The sequence below is a fragment of the Hakea prostrata genome, chromosome 3 (assembly GCF_041222555.1).
Source record: "Hakea prostrata isolate BN-2017 chromosome 3, UWA_Hpros_2, whole genome shotgun sequence".
Lineage (NCBI taxonomy): Eukaryota > Viridiplantae > Streptophyta > Magnoliopsida > Proteales > Proteaceae > Hakea > Hakea prostrata.
This window is the reverse complement of record NC_142602.1, coordinates 48284710-48295052: the sequence shown is the minus strand read 5'-3', so window position 1 is coordinate 48295052 and position 10343 is coordinate 48284710.

Here is a 10343-nt window from a genome sequence, read left to right as displayed (position 1 = left end):
ATCCAGCTCTTGTAATTGTTTTGATACTGGCCTCTTTGGATCTTTTGAAGAAATAAGAAATTAACTTTATCTTGAACCTTGCTAGCCACTTGAATCGCTGTTGCATTAGGTCTTAGTTGTTTGAAACAATGCTTTTACTTAAGGATTTCCGGAAAAATACAATAAGTCTGAGAAGGAACTCACTCGGGTTTTAAACCGATGCCTTTACTTAAGGATAATTCAAAAATTCAATAAGTCTTGAAGGAACTTACTCGGGTTTCAAACCGACGCCTTGCAAAACGAACTCACTCGGATTTTCATCCGATGCCTCGACTTAAGAAAGTCCGAAAATTTTCCATAAGTGTTGAAGGACCCACACGGATTTTCATCCGATGCCTTATAGTTGGATCTTGTTCTTGAATGTGGTGTATGATGCCCTCCAATCAAAAGATAGTTTGTTGAAAGCCAAAAATTGCATTGATTGAGTTGAAAATGATTACATTGCGAACAAAATTGAAATCATCATCAAGGATAAAACTTTTTTGAGATGCCTAGCATTCCACGAACGATCCAACTCTTTCTGGGTGTTGATGTTCTTCAGCCTGTAAGCTCCTGAACCGACCAGTTTCACAACCATATAAGGTCCTTCCCAGGAAGGGTCCAATTTTCTTTGGTGACGCGGGTCGGAAGCTAGGGTGTTTCTCAACACCAAATCTCCGGCAAAGTACCGATGATTCTTCACTCGAGTATTATAATGAGACGCTATCCTTCTTTGATAATGTTGAGTTCGTGCTATTGCCTTTGCCCGAACTTCGTCCAACAAATCAAGACTATCAAGCAGTCCTTGTTCATTTGCTTTTTCCTCGAACTCACGATCCCGTAATGTCCTCGCCATTATCTCCACTGGTGCCAATGCTTCGGATCCATATGCCAACCTGAATGGAGTTTCTCCTGTGGGTGTTCGAACTGTAGTTCTATAAGCCCAAAGTACATTATGAAGTTCTTCGACCCAAGAAGTTTTGTCAGCTTCGAGTCTTCTCTTTATTCCTTCCAATAGCGTTCGGTTGGTAACCTCTACCTGTCCATTGCTTTGGGAGTATGCCACTGAGGACATACGATGCTCGATCATATATGTTCCACAGAATTGCTCAAATTGTGGACAGTCAAACTGAGTACCATGGTCAGTGACGATAATCTTTGGAATCCCAAAGCGATATATGATTGATTCAAGCACAAATTTCTCCACTTTTTTCTCGGTAATTGCCGCCGGTGCTGCACGCTTCTACCCATTTTGTGAAGTAATCAATTGCTACTATCGGATATTCTCGTCCGCCTGATGCCTTGGTGAATTTGCCCATGATATCAATTCCCCACATCGCAAAGGGAATGGGATTTAGAATTGAAGTCATAGTTTTCGCCGGGCGCTTCGATACTGTAGCATGAATTTGATAGTTACCACATCGACGAACGTATTCCATAGCAGCCTCTTGGACCTTAGGCCAATATAACCCAAGTCTCAGAATTTTATGAGCCAGGGCTCGTCCACCCATGTGAGCTCCACAAATTCCTTCATGAACCTCAGCCAAAACTGATTTTGCTCCTTCGGGGCCTATACATCTCATAAGGGGTCCAGCATAAGATCTTTTGTATAGTCTCCCATTCTGAATGACAAATCTAGCTGATCGAATCTTGATCAAACTTGCCTCTATTGGATCCTCAGGTAATTTGTCATCCCTTAGATACTCGATTATCGGATCCATCCAGCAACGTTCTGCTTCAATATAAAAAATTTCTTTCTCATGATAACTTGGAAAAGTTATCTCTTCAATGTAGACCGAAGGGTCTAGATTCTTTTCTTTGGCATTGGCTAGTCGGGATAGCTCATCTGCCCATTGAATTTTCATTCCTCGAAATCGAGATATCTTCAAATTCCGAAATTGGTTTTGAAATGCCTGGACTATCTCTTGATATTTCTGCAAGCGTGGTTCTTTAATACCATACTCCCCCTGGACTTGGTTGACTATAAGTTGAGAGTCACTATAAATAGTAACATCTGCAATAGATAATGCTTTTGACAACCGAAGTCCTGCTATCAGAGCCTCATATTCTGCTTCGTTATTACTTGCTTCAAATGCAAATCTCAAAGCATATCGAATAATAAATCTGCTGGACTTTTTAATAGAATTCCAGCTCCTGCTCCATCATTATTACTCGAACCATCCACATATACCTCCCAAGTGGTTGGTATAATGGGATCCTCAATGGTGGGTTCCACCGGTGCAGTAGTTTCTACTACAAAGTCGGCTAATGCCTGAGCCTTGATTGCGGTTCTGGGCTTAAAGCTCACTTGGAACTCGCTGAGTTCAACCGACCGGGACACAATCCTTCCCGGACAAATCAGGTTTGTTAAGAACTTTACTAAGAGGAAAAGTTGTAAATACCTCAATTGGATGAGCCTGAAAATATGGCCTTAACTTCTGGCGGCCATCATGAGAGCCGAGCACGCTTCTCAATCTGTGAATATCTTGTCTCTCGCATCTAGCAACACGTGGCTTACATAGTAAATCGGCCACTTGTTTTTTATCTTTTCACGAACAAAGTACTGCACTTGACATTTGAAAGGGACGTCGCTAGATATAGCTGGAATATTTCCCCTTTCTGCAGTCCGGACAGGATCGGTGGTTGTCCAAGTGCTTCTTTTAATTCCTCGAAAGCTTTCGGCACTCTTCAGTCCATTTCGCTTCCTTCTTGCCCTTCAGGTCTATAAGTGCCTTGAAGAAAGGCAAACATTTTTCTCGGGACTTGGAGATGAATCGATTTAAAGCGACAACTCTCCTGTTAAACACTTTGCACATCCCGAACAGTTTTGGGAGCCTCCCATATCAATCGAGCTTGTATTTTGGCGGGATTAGCCTCAATTCCCCTCTGTGATACCATGAAACCCAAAAATTTGCCCGAGGAGACTCCAAAGGCACATTTTTACGGGTTTAGCTTCATTTGATATTTCCATGATCTGAAAATACCTCGGTCAAATCTGTAATATGATTTGCTTTTGTAAAGCTTTTCACTAGCATGTCGTCAACATAAGCTTCAACATTCTTTCCTATCAGCTCTTTGAAAATCTTGTTGGCGGCCCCTCGATATGTTGCTCCTGCATTCTTCGAGGCCAAAAGGCATGACCTTGTAATAATAGCTTTCACGATCAGTCATGAAAGCCGTATACTTCTCATCCTCCTTATTCATAAGGATCTGATTATACCACGAGTAGGCATCCATGAAACTTGAAGTTTCATATCCTGTGATCACATCTATCAAGAGGTCAATCCGAGGCAACGGGTAGCAATATTTTGGGCAAGCTTTGTTAAGATCCTGTGTAGTCTGTACACATCCTCCACTTCCCATTCGCCTTTTTTACCATTACCACGTTGGCCAACCAAGTTGGGCACTCAATTGGTTCTATGAAACCAGAATTGTTAAGTTTTTCAACTTACGCCGAACGGCTTCATATTTTTCAATGGAGAAATTTCTTCTTTTACTGTATCCTTGGTTTCGCCTTAGGATCTATCCGAGTTTGTGCTCTGCAATGGCCCGATCGATTCCGGGCATGTCCTCTGCAGACCATGCAAATACATCTTTATTCTGTTGAAGAAATAACTTAAACTCATCTTTAAATTCTTCCATTTGTTCGGACCCGATATAAGTAATCTTTTTCTCATCCTCGGTACACAGCTGGATTTGTTCCAGCTTCTCCTTTGGTTCGGGTCTTTGCATCTCTGTCTCTTCCCGATCATCTCGAACTTCTATGGGCAGGGCGGTTACCTTCCTCGGGCCCTCCTTGTCTTTTAAATAGGCAACGTAACACCTTTGCCGAGAGATCTTACAGTCGGGAGGAGACTTGACCAATTCCCATATCAGTCGGGAATTTTATCTTCGGGTGCTTTGTTGAAACAATAGCACCTATCTTGGATAAAGATGGTCGCCCGAGGATCATATTATAAGCTGGCAGTTCCCGAACCACCAAAAAATTGATTCGGACGGTTGTTTCCTTAGGAAAACTTCCAATGGATAAATCCAACTAGACCGATCCTTCCGCCACTGCCGATGACCCTGCAAAACCATATAGATGTGTGGATGAAGGTTTCATCAAGTCCCGATCCACCTTCAATTTTTGATACACTTCGTAGGAAATTAGGTCAGTCTGAGACCACTGTATCAATCAAAACTCTATGCACTTCCCGTCATGCAATCTCTACCTTGATGACTATAGCATCATCATTAGGTAAACAAACATCTCTTTCGTCTTCCTCGCTAAAGGTGATAGAATCTTCACCATTCAGCTTCTTCCGCTTCTGCGTCTCTCCGGTTCCAACAAATTTGGATTTTGTTTTCAGACTCCGGAGTGATTCGGGCTCTGGTCCCCCGAAGATGGTAAGGATTGATGACCGAGTAGCTTCAATCACCTCCTTGCCCTTCTTAGACTTTGGGGCCTCCCTTGATCGTTCCGAACTAACCGAACGATCCCTTTTAGGAGCAGCCGCACGTGGCTCACGTGGCTCCTCCCTTCTTCTGCTAACGAAACTGGACAGATGTCCCTCAGATATTAATCTCTCAATATCTGCCTTCAGATGACGACAGTCATTAGTATAATGACCATAGTCCTTGTGGAATCGGCAATACTTTTCTCGATCCTGCTGCTCTCTGGGTTTCAAAAGAATTTTAGGCGGCCACTTTAAAATATTTTTTCTTTTGAGGATATTTAAAATATTAGCCCGAGGAGCATTCAATGGAGTGTACTCACTTTTACCGGGGGACCTTTGGCGCCAAGCCTGAGATTTTCCAACCCGATCACGGACATTTTTCTTTGGCTTCAGCTTCTGCTCAGGAGCCTTCTGTTCCTTATTGGAGACTTTATTATCTCCTTGGCGCGCATCTAGAATCTCCATGACTTCAGCTTGCTTCTGGCATCTCTGTACCAACTCAGCATAAGTCGTAGGCATATCCTGTAGTAATAACTCCAGGAGTTTCCGATTAGTGAGTCCCGTGAATAGAGCAGTTTTGGCTACTTGTTCATCCAAATTTTCTATCTCCATCGTCACTTTGTTGAATCTTTTCAGAAACTCTCTGATTGATTCGTTCTTTCCTTGTTTGACAGTAAACAAGGTTTCTTCCGTTTTCTTGACCTATATTCCACTCTGGAATCGCCTTATGAATTGGCGCTCCAATTCGTCAAAGTTTACGATCCTTCCAGAGGGGAGGTTCGAAAACCACTTTTGTGCTGCTCCAGTGAGAGATGAACCAAAAACCACCGATAAAATTTCATCGTAATTACTCGAAACTCGCCATGGTCTGTTGGTAATAGCCGATGTGAGCTGTTGGATCTCCGGAGCCATCGAATGTTGAAAAGGTAGGCAAACGAAAGTTACGGGGAAACCGATATCCCGCAATTGGCTCGGCAAAGGGAGTCTTCCGAATGACTGAGTAAATATCCTCAGTTATTCTTCCCTTAGCCAACTGCCCTAATTTCTCATTGATGTTGGCCAATTCCTGACCAATCTGGGTCGGGTGATCTTCAACAATATGATCACGACCTCGACTAACACGATCATCTCGTGCTACTCGATCATCACGAACAGCCCGTCCTTCCCGAGCATTCCGCTCATCGCGAACTGCTCGATCATCACGAACGGTTCTCTCGACAATGGGTGAGTGAGTTCTTACCCCCGTATCCAACCTTGTGTTTGAATCGGTTGTACTCTCTTGCGGTCCGTCGAACCGATCGTCTCGCCTCGGTTGATCATCAATCCTCCTAAGTCCTCGGTCCCCTTCACGAAAATTCTGATCGATATTCCGGTCTTCACCAATCTCCGGTCACGTGGCAATGCACGTCTCCCCCGAATCGCTACCGATCGGGTTCTTGTGGTAAAACCACTCGTCTGGTGAGCATGCAGAGTGCTTGGCTCACCTCCAAGAGTTGAATCTTTACCTGATCCAATTGATCTTGGAGAGTATCAGGAGGAGGATTACGTCCTCCCTGGCCACCATCTACCTCGATAGGATTTTGGCTTTCCTGGGGAATATCCGGATTATTCACTCCGGGGATCCGAACACCGGAATTGCGTTGTGCAGCGACTGCTGCGGCTGCTGATCTAGTCACCATGGATTTTCAAGTTGTTTCCCACAGACGGCGCCAATTGATGCGTCCAAAATCTGCTCAGCCCTTAAATATCCTCGTGATGACCTTCGAATCTCCTTCGTTGGATGCACTTGAGCCTTCTTCGGGTAGTCGTTGGATCTTAACAGTTAGATCTGTTGAGCAATAGACTTCTACTAGTTTGGACTAGTAGAGGACTCCTGAGATAACCTTTAGGTTATGTGATGATTATCCCTTCGATAATGATTATCCGCAGCTGTCAATTCGAGTCTGCCATCATTAGGGTGATTACCCTAATCCATAAGTAGGATTAGGGCACGCTTGCAGCCGAATAAGCTTTCTTCTTCAGCAAGCCATCTTATGGATCCAGTTCGCTCTGGAGCGAGTCGGTTCTCTCCGTCTCGACCGGGGTCGAGGGTCGGACCAGGTATGAACCCGGTCTAATCATAATCTCTCCGTATCAGACCGTGATTTCAGTTTTACTATCTTTGAAAATCTTAGGAAGCCATGTCAGACCTTTCTCTTAGGGTTGATCCAATGTCCCAAATTGAGGGATGATGTCTTCGTGGGCCATCTCAGTAGAAGATATGGTGTTTGACCCAAAACCCATGGATATTGATGATGGTGTTTCCTTAAGGAAACCTTAATTGATTTGGTATTGAACTACTCACTAGTGAAGAAGAACTTGATTGATGGACCTAAAGCTTAGTTGGACCTGGTTTGAAGACATCCCTCCATACTAGGTAAGTAGTATGATGTGTTGAAAGAAGCCCATCCAAAAATATTGAAGTTAGGCCCATTAAATCCCTATTTTTGAACAAATTGTCCAGGCAGTGGCATTTTGGTAATTTTCTGTTTTTAAGATTTTTTAAAAGCTTTATTTCTTTTAATTTCGTGGTAAACATTCCCACTAGGTTTCTAACTCTCTATGGAACGTGGAAAGGACCTTAGATCTTCCTCTTTGGCAACCAATCAATCAGCAGGGTCAGTTTGGTGAAATCCTAGTAATTCTTGGACACTTTGTGCTATTTAAAAGGGGGAACTCCATGTTTTTCACTCTCAATCTGTTCTAAGCCTTTGGAGAACGTGGGAAGAGCCCTAGATCCTCTCCTTCGATGCCAACAAAGACCCTCAAGCATCTGTTCAGATTTCTTCATCGGTTTCTCTTCTAAAGGGTTAATATTCAATTCGCTTCTTCTTTAATTCATTCTTTCTTCTCTACTTCTGATATTCTGATTATAAGAAGGGTATTACACTGCTGTAATGACATCTTCTCTAATTCTTTTAGCCCTAGAGTGAATCCCCCAATTCACTCTATGTTCTTGAAGTCATATGGCGATGATTCTTGAATTTGATTCCACCAACAATCTTGATGATACTTTCCCAAAATCCTCCCTTTTTTTTTGTTTTGGGGGGGGGGGCCTCCTTTTTTTTCCCCCCCCCCCCCCTTGCCCCCCGTTGGTGTGGGGTTCCTTCTTTCTTTTCTTCGAATCGTTTGCCTTCCCTTTTTATAAGTTTTTAATTTTTACTTTCCCCAAACTCTTCCCCTATTTTTTTTTTTGTGGGGGGGGCCTCTTATTAACCACCCCCTCCCTCCCTCCCCCCTTTTTTTTGTGTTTTTTTTCTTTTTTCCTTTTATTCACTTGCCCCCCCTTCCTTTAGATTTATCTTTTTTTTTAAGATGTGAAGTGTGTGCCCAAACAAAAATTACTAGAAAACCTTTTTGTTAGGTTTCTAGAAGCACACAACTTTTAGAATTAATACATTCTGATCTTTGTGATTTTAAAATTTTCACAACTCGAGGAGGACGGAAGTATTTAATTACCTTTATAGACGATTTCTCAAGATATTGTCATATTTATCTGTTAAAATCAAAAGATGAAGCATTTGAAAAATTCAAGATTTTTAAGAGTAGAGTTGAAAATCAGTTAAATTTGAAAATTAAACGACATAGAAGTGATAGAGGAGGTGAATATTCTTTGACAGAGTTCAAAACTTTTTGTGCCTCTGAAGGTATAATTTTTGAAAATACTGCACCTTACTCACCCCAATCAAATGGCATAGCTGAACGTAAAAACAGGACGTTAACAGAAATGTTGAACTCCATGTTGTTGACTGCTGGCATGCCTTCTTGTTATTGGGGAGAAGCAACATTAACTGCGAATCACATTCTGAATAGGTTACCACATTCAAAATTGATTGAGACTCCATATGAACTATGGTATAAACATCCTTGTAGAATTGACCTCTTAAAGACCTGGGGTTGTATTGCTTATGTAAGGATACAAGACCCAAAAAGACCAAAGGTAGGACCTAGAACAAACATTTGTGTACATTTAGGATGTGCAGAAGATAGTGCTGCAGACCGGTTCTCGGATCAATCAACCAATGTGGTGATAGAATCTAGGGATGCAGTGTTCTTTGAAGATAAGTTTCTTCGAGATCAAGGCGGGAACCTTACCGGGTCTAAATGAAATGGTTGCGAGAATCGATAATGGAATCTGAACCAATTACTGTTGACACTAATCCCAATTTGATCATTGAATCAGAACTTAGGCGTACTTCTAAAAGAGATAGAGTACCCAAAGATTTTGGTGATGACTATGTAACCTACCATTTAGAGGATGATCCATCTACCTATAAGGAAGCAATGAGATCTAGGGATTCTTTGTTATGGACAGAGGCAACTGATGATGAGATGCACTCTTTACAACAAAATAACACATGGACTTTAGTTGATTTACCTAAAGGTGCCAAGTGTGTTGGTTGTAAATGGCTATTGAAGAAGAAACTAAATCTTGATGGTTCTGTAGCTCAGTATAAATTACGTTTAGTAGCTAAGGGCTATAATCAAGTCAGTGGGGTGGATTATTTTGATATCTACTCACCGGTCTACCATCTAGCCACGATTAGAATTCTTCTTGCTTTGGCATTTATTGAGCACTATGTTGTGCATCAAATGGATGTAAAAACAACCTTTCTCAATGGAGACCTAACTGAAGAAATTTACATGAACCAGCCTGAAGGGTATGTCATGAAAGGTCTCGAACATAAAGTTTGTAAACTAAACAAATCTTTATGTGGTCTTAAACAAGCACCTAAATTATGGCATCAAAAATTTGACAAAACAGTAAAGAGCTTTGGGTTTCAAACTAGTAACTCTGATAAATGCCTTTACTATAAGTCTATGTCGAATAAGGTTGTAATTATTTGCTTGTATGTAGACAACATGTTGATTCTTGGTTCTGATCATTCTGTAGTGAGTGACATCAAAGAAACCTTATCTAAAGAATTTGACATGACGGATTTTGGTGTTGTAGACATCATTCTTGGTATGAAAGTAAGTTTTTCTGAGCAAGGAATTACCCTTAGCCAATCCAGTTATATCGAAAAACTACTTTCTAGATGGGGATATAGAGAATGCAAACTGGTAGAGACACCATATGATTATAACAAAAAGCTTATACCGAATACTGGTAAAGCTATGAATCAGTCAGAATATTCTAAACTGATTGGTAGTCTCATGTATGCAATGAGTTGCACTAGGCCGGACATAGCCTATACAGATAGGCATCTTTGAGTCGCTTCACATGTAATCCTATTACGAGCACTTGGATTGCCCTTGAAAGGTTAATGAGATATCTTAAGGGTACTACAAACTATAACATTTGCTATACTGGACATCCTCCAATTTTGGAAGGATATTCTGATGCATCATGGTGCTCAGACATAGGAAACAGCAAATCCACTAGTGGTTATATATTTACACTAGGTGGAGCAGCTGTTGCGTGGAAATCTAAGAGACAGACTTGCATTGCTCTAAGCTCTATGGAATCAGAATTATATGCTCTAGCCTCAGCAGGAGATGAGGCAGAGTGGATAAAAGATTTGATCCTGGATATTCCATTGGTTAACTTGAAGGTAACTTCTTTGAGTTTGTTCTGTGATAATCAAGCAATGACAATGATAGCTAATAACTCACTCTATAATAGTAAGAGGAGACAAATTAGGCTAAGATAGGCCGTGCTAAATTATCTTATTGAACAAGGAGTGATCTCTTTGATTGATGTAAGATCAAAGAAGAATATGGCAGATGCCCTTACAAAGGGATTAGACAAAGATCGAACATCCAAAACTGTGGGGGAAATGGGGTTAAAGACCACATAGGTAGGTCTTAATCCAAAATTCTATGTTATTTTGAAATGTTTCAAAT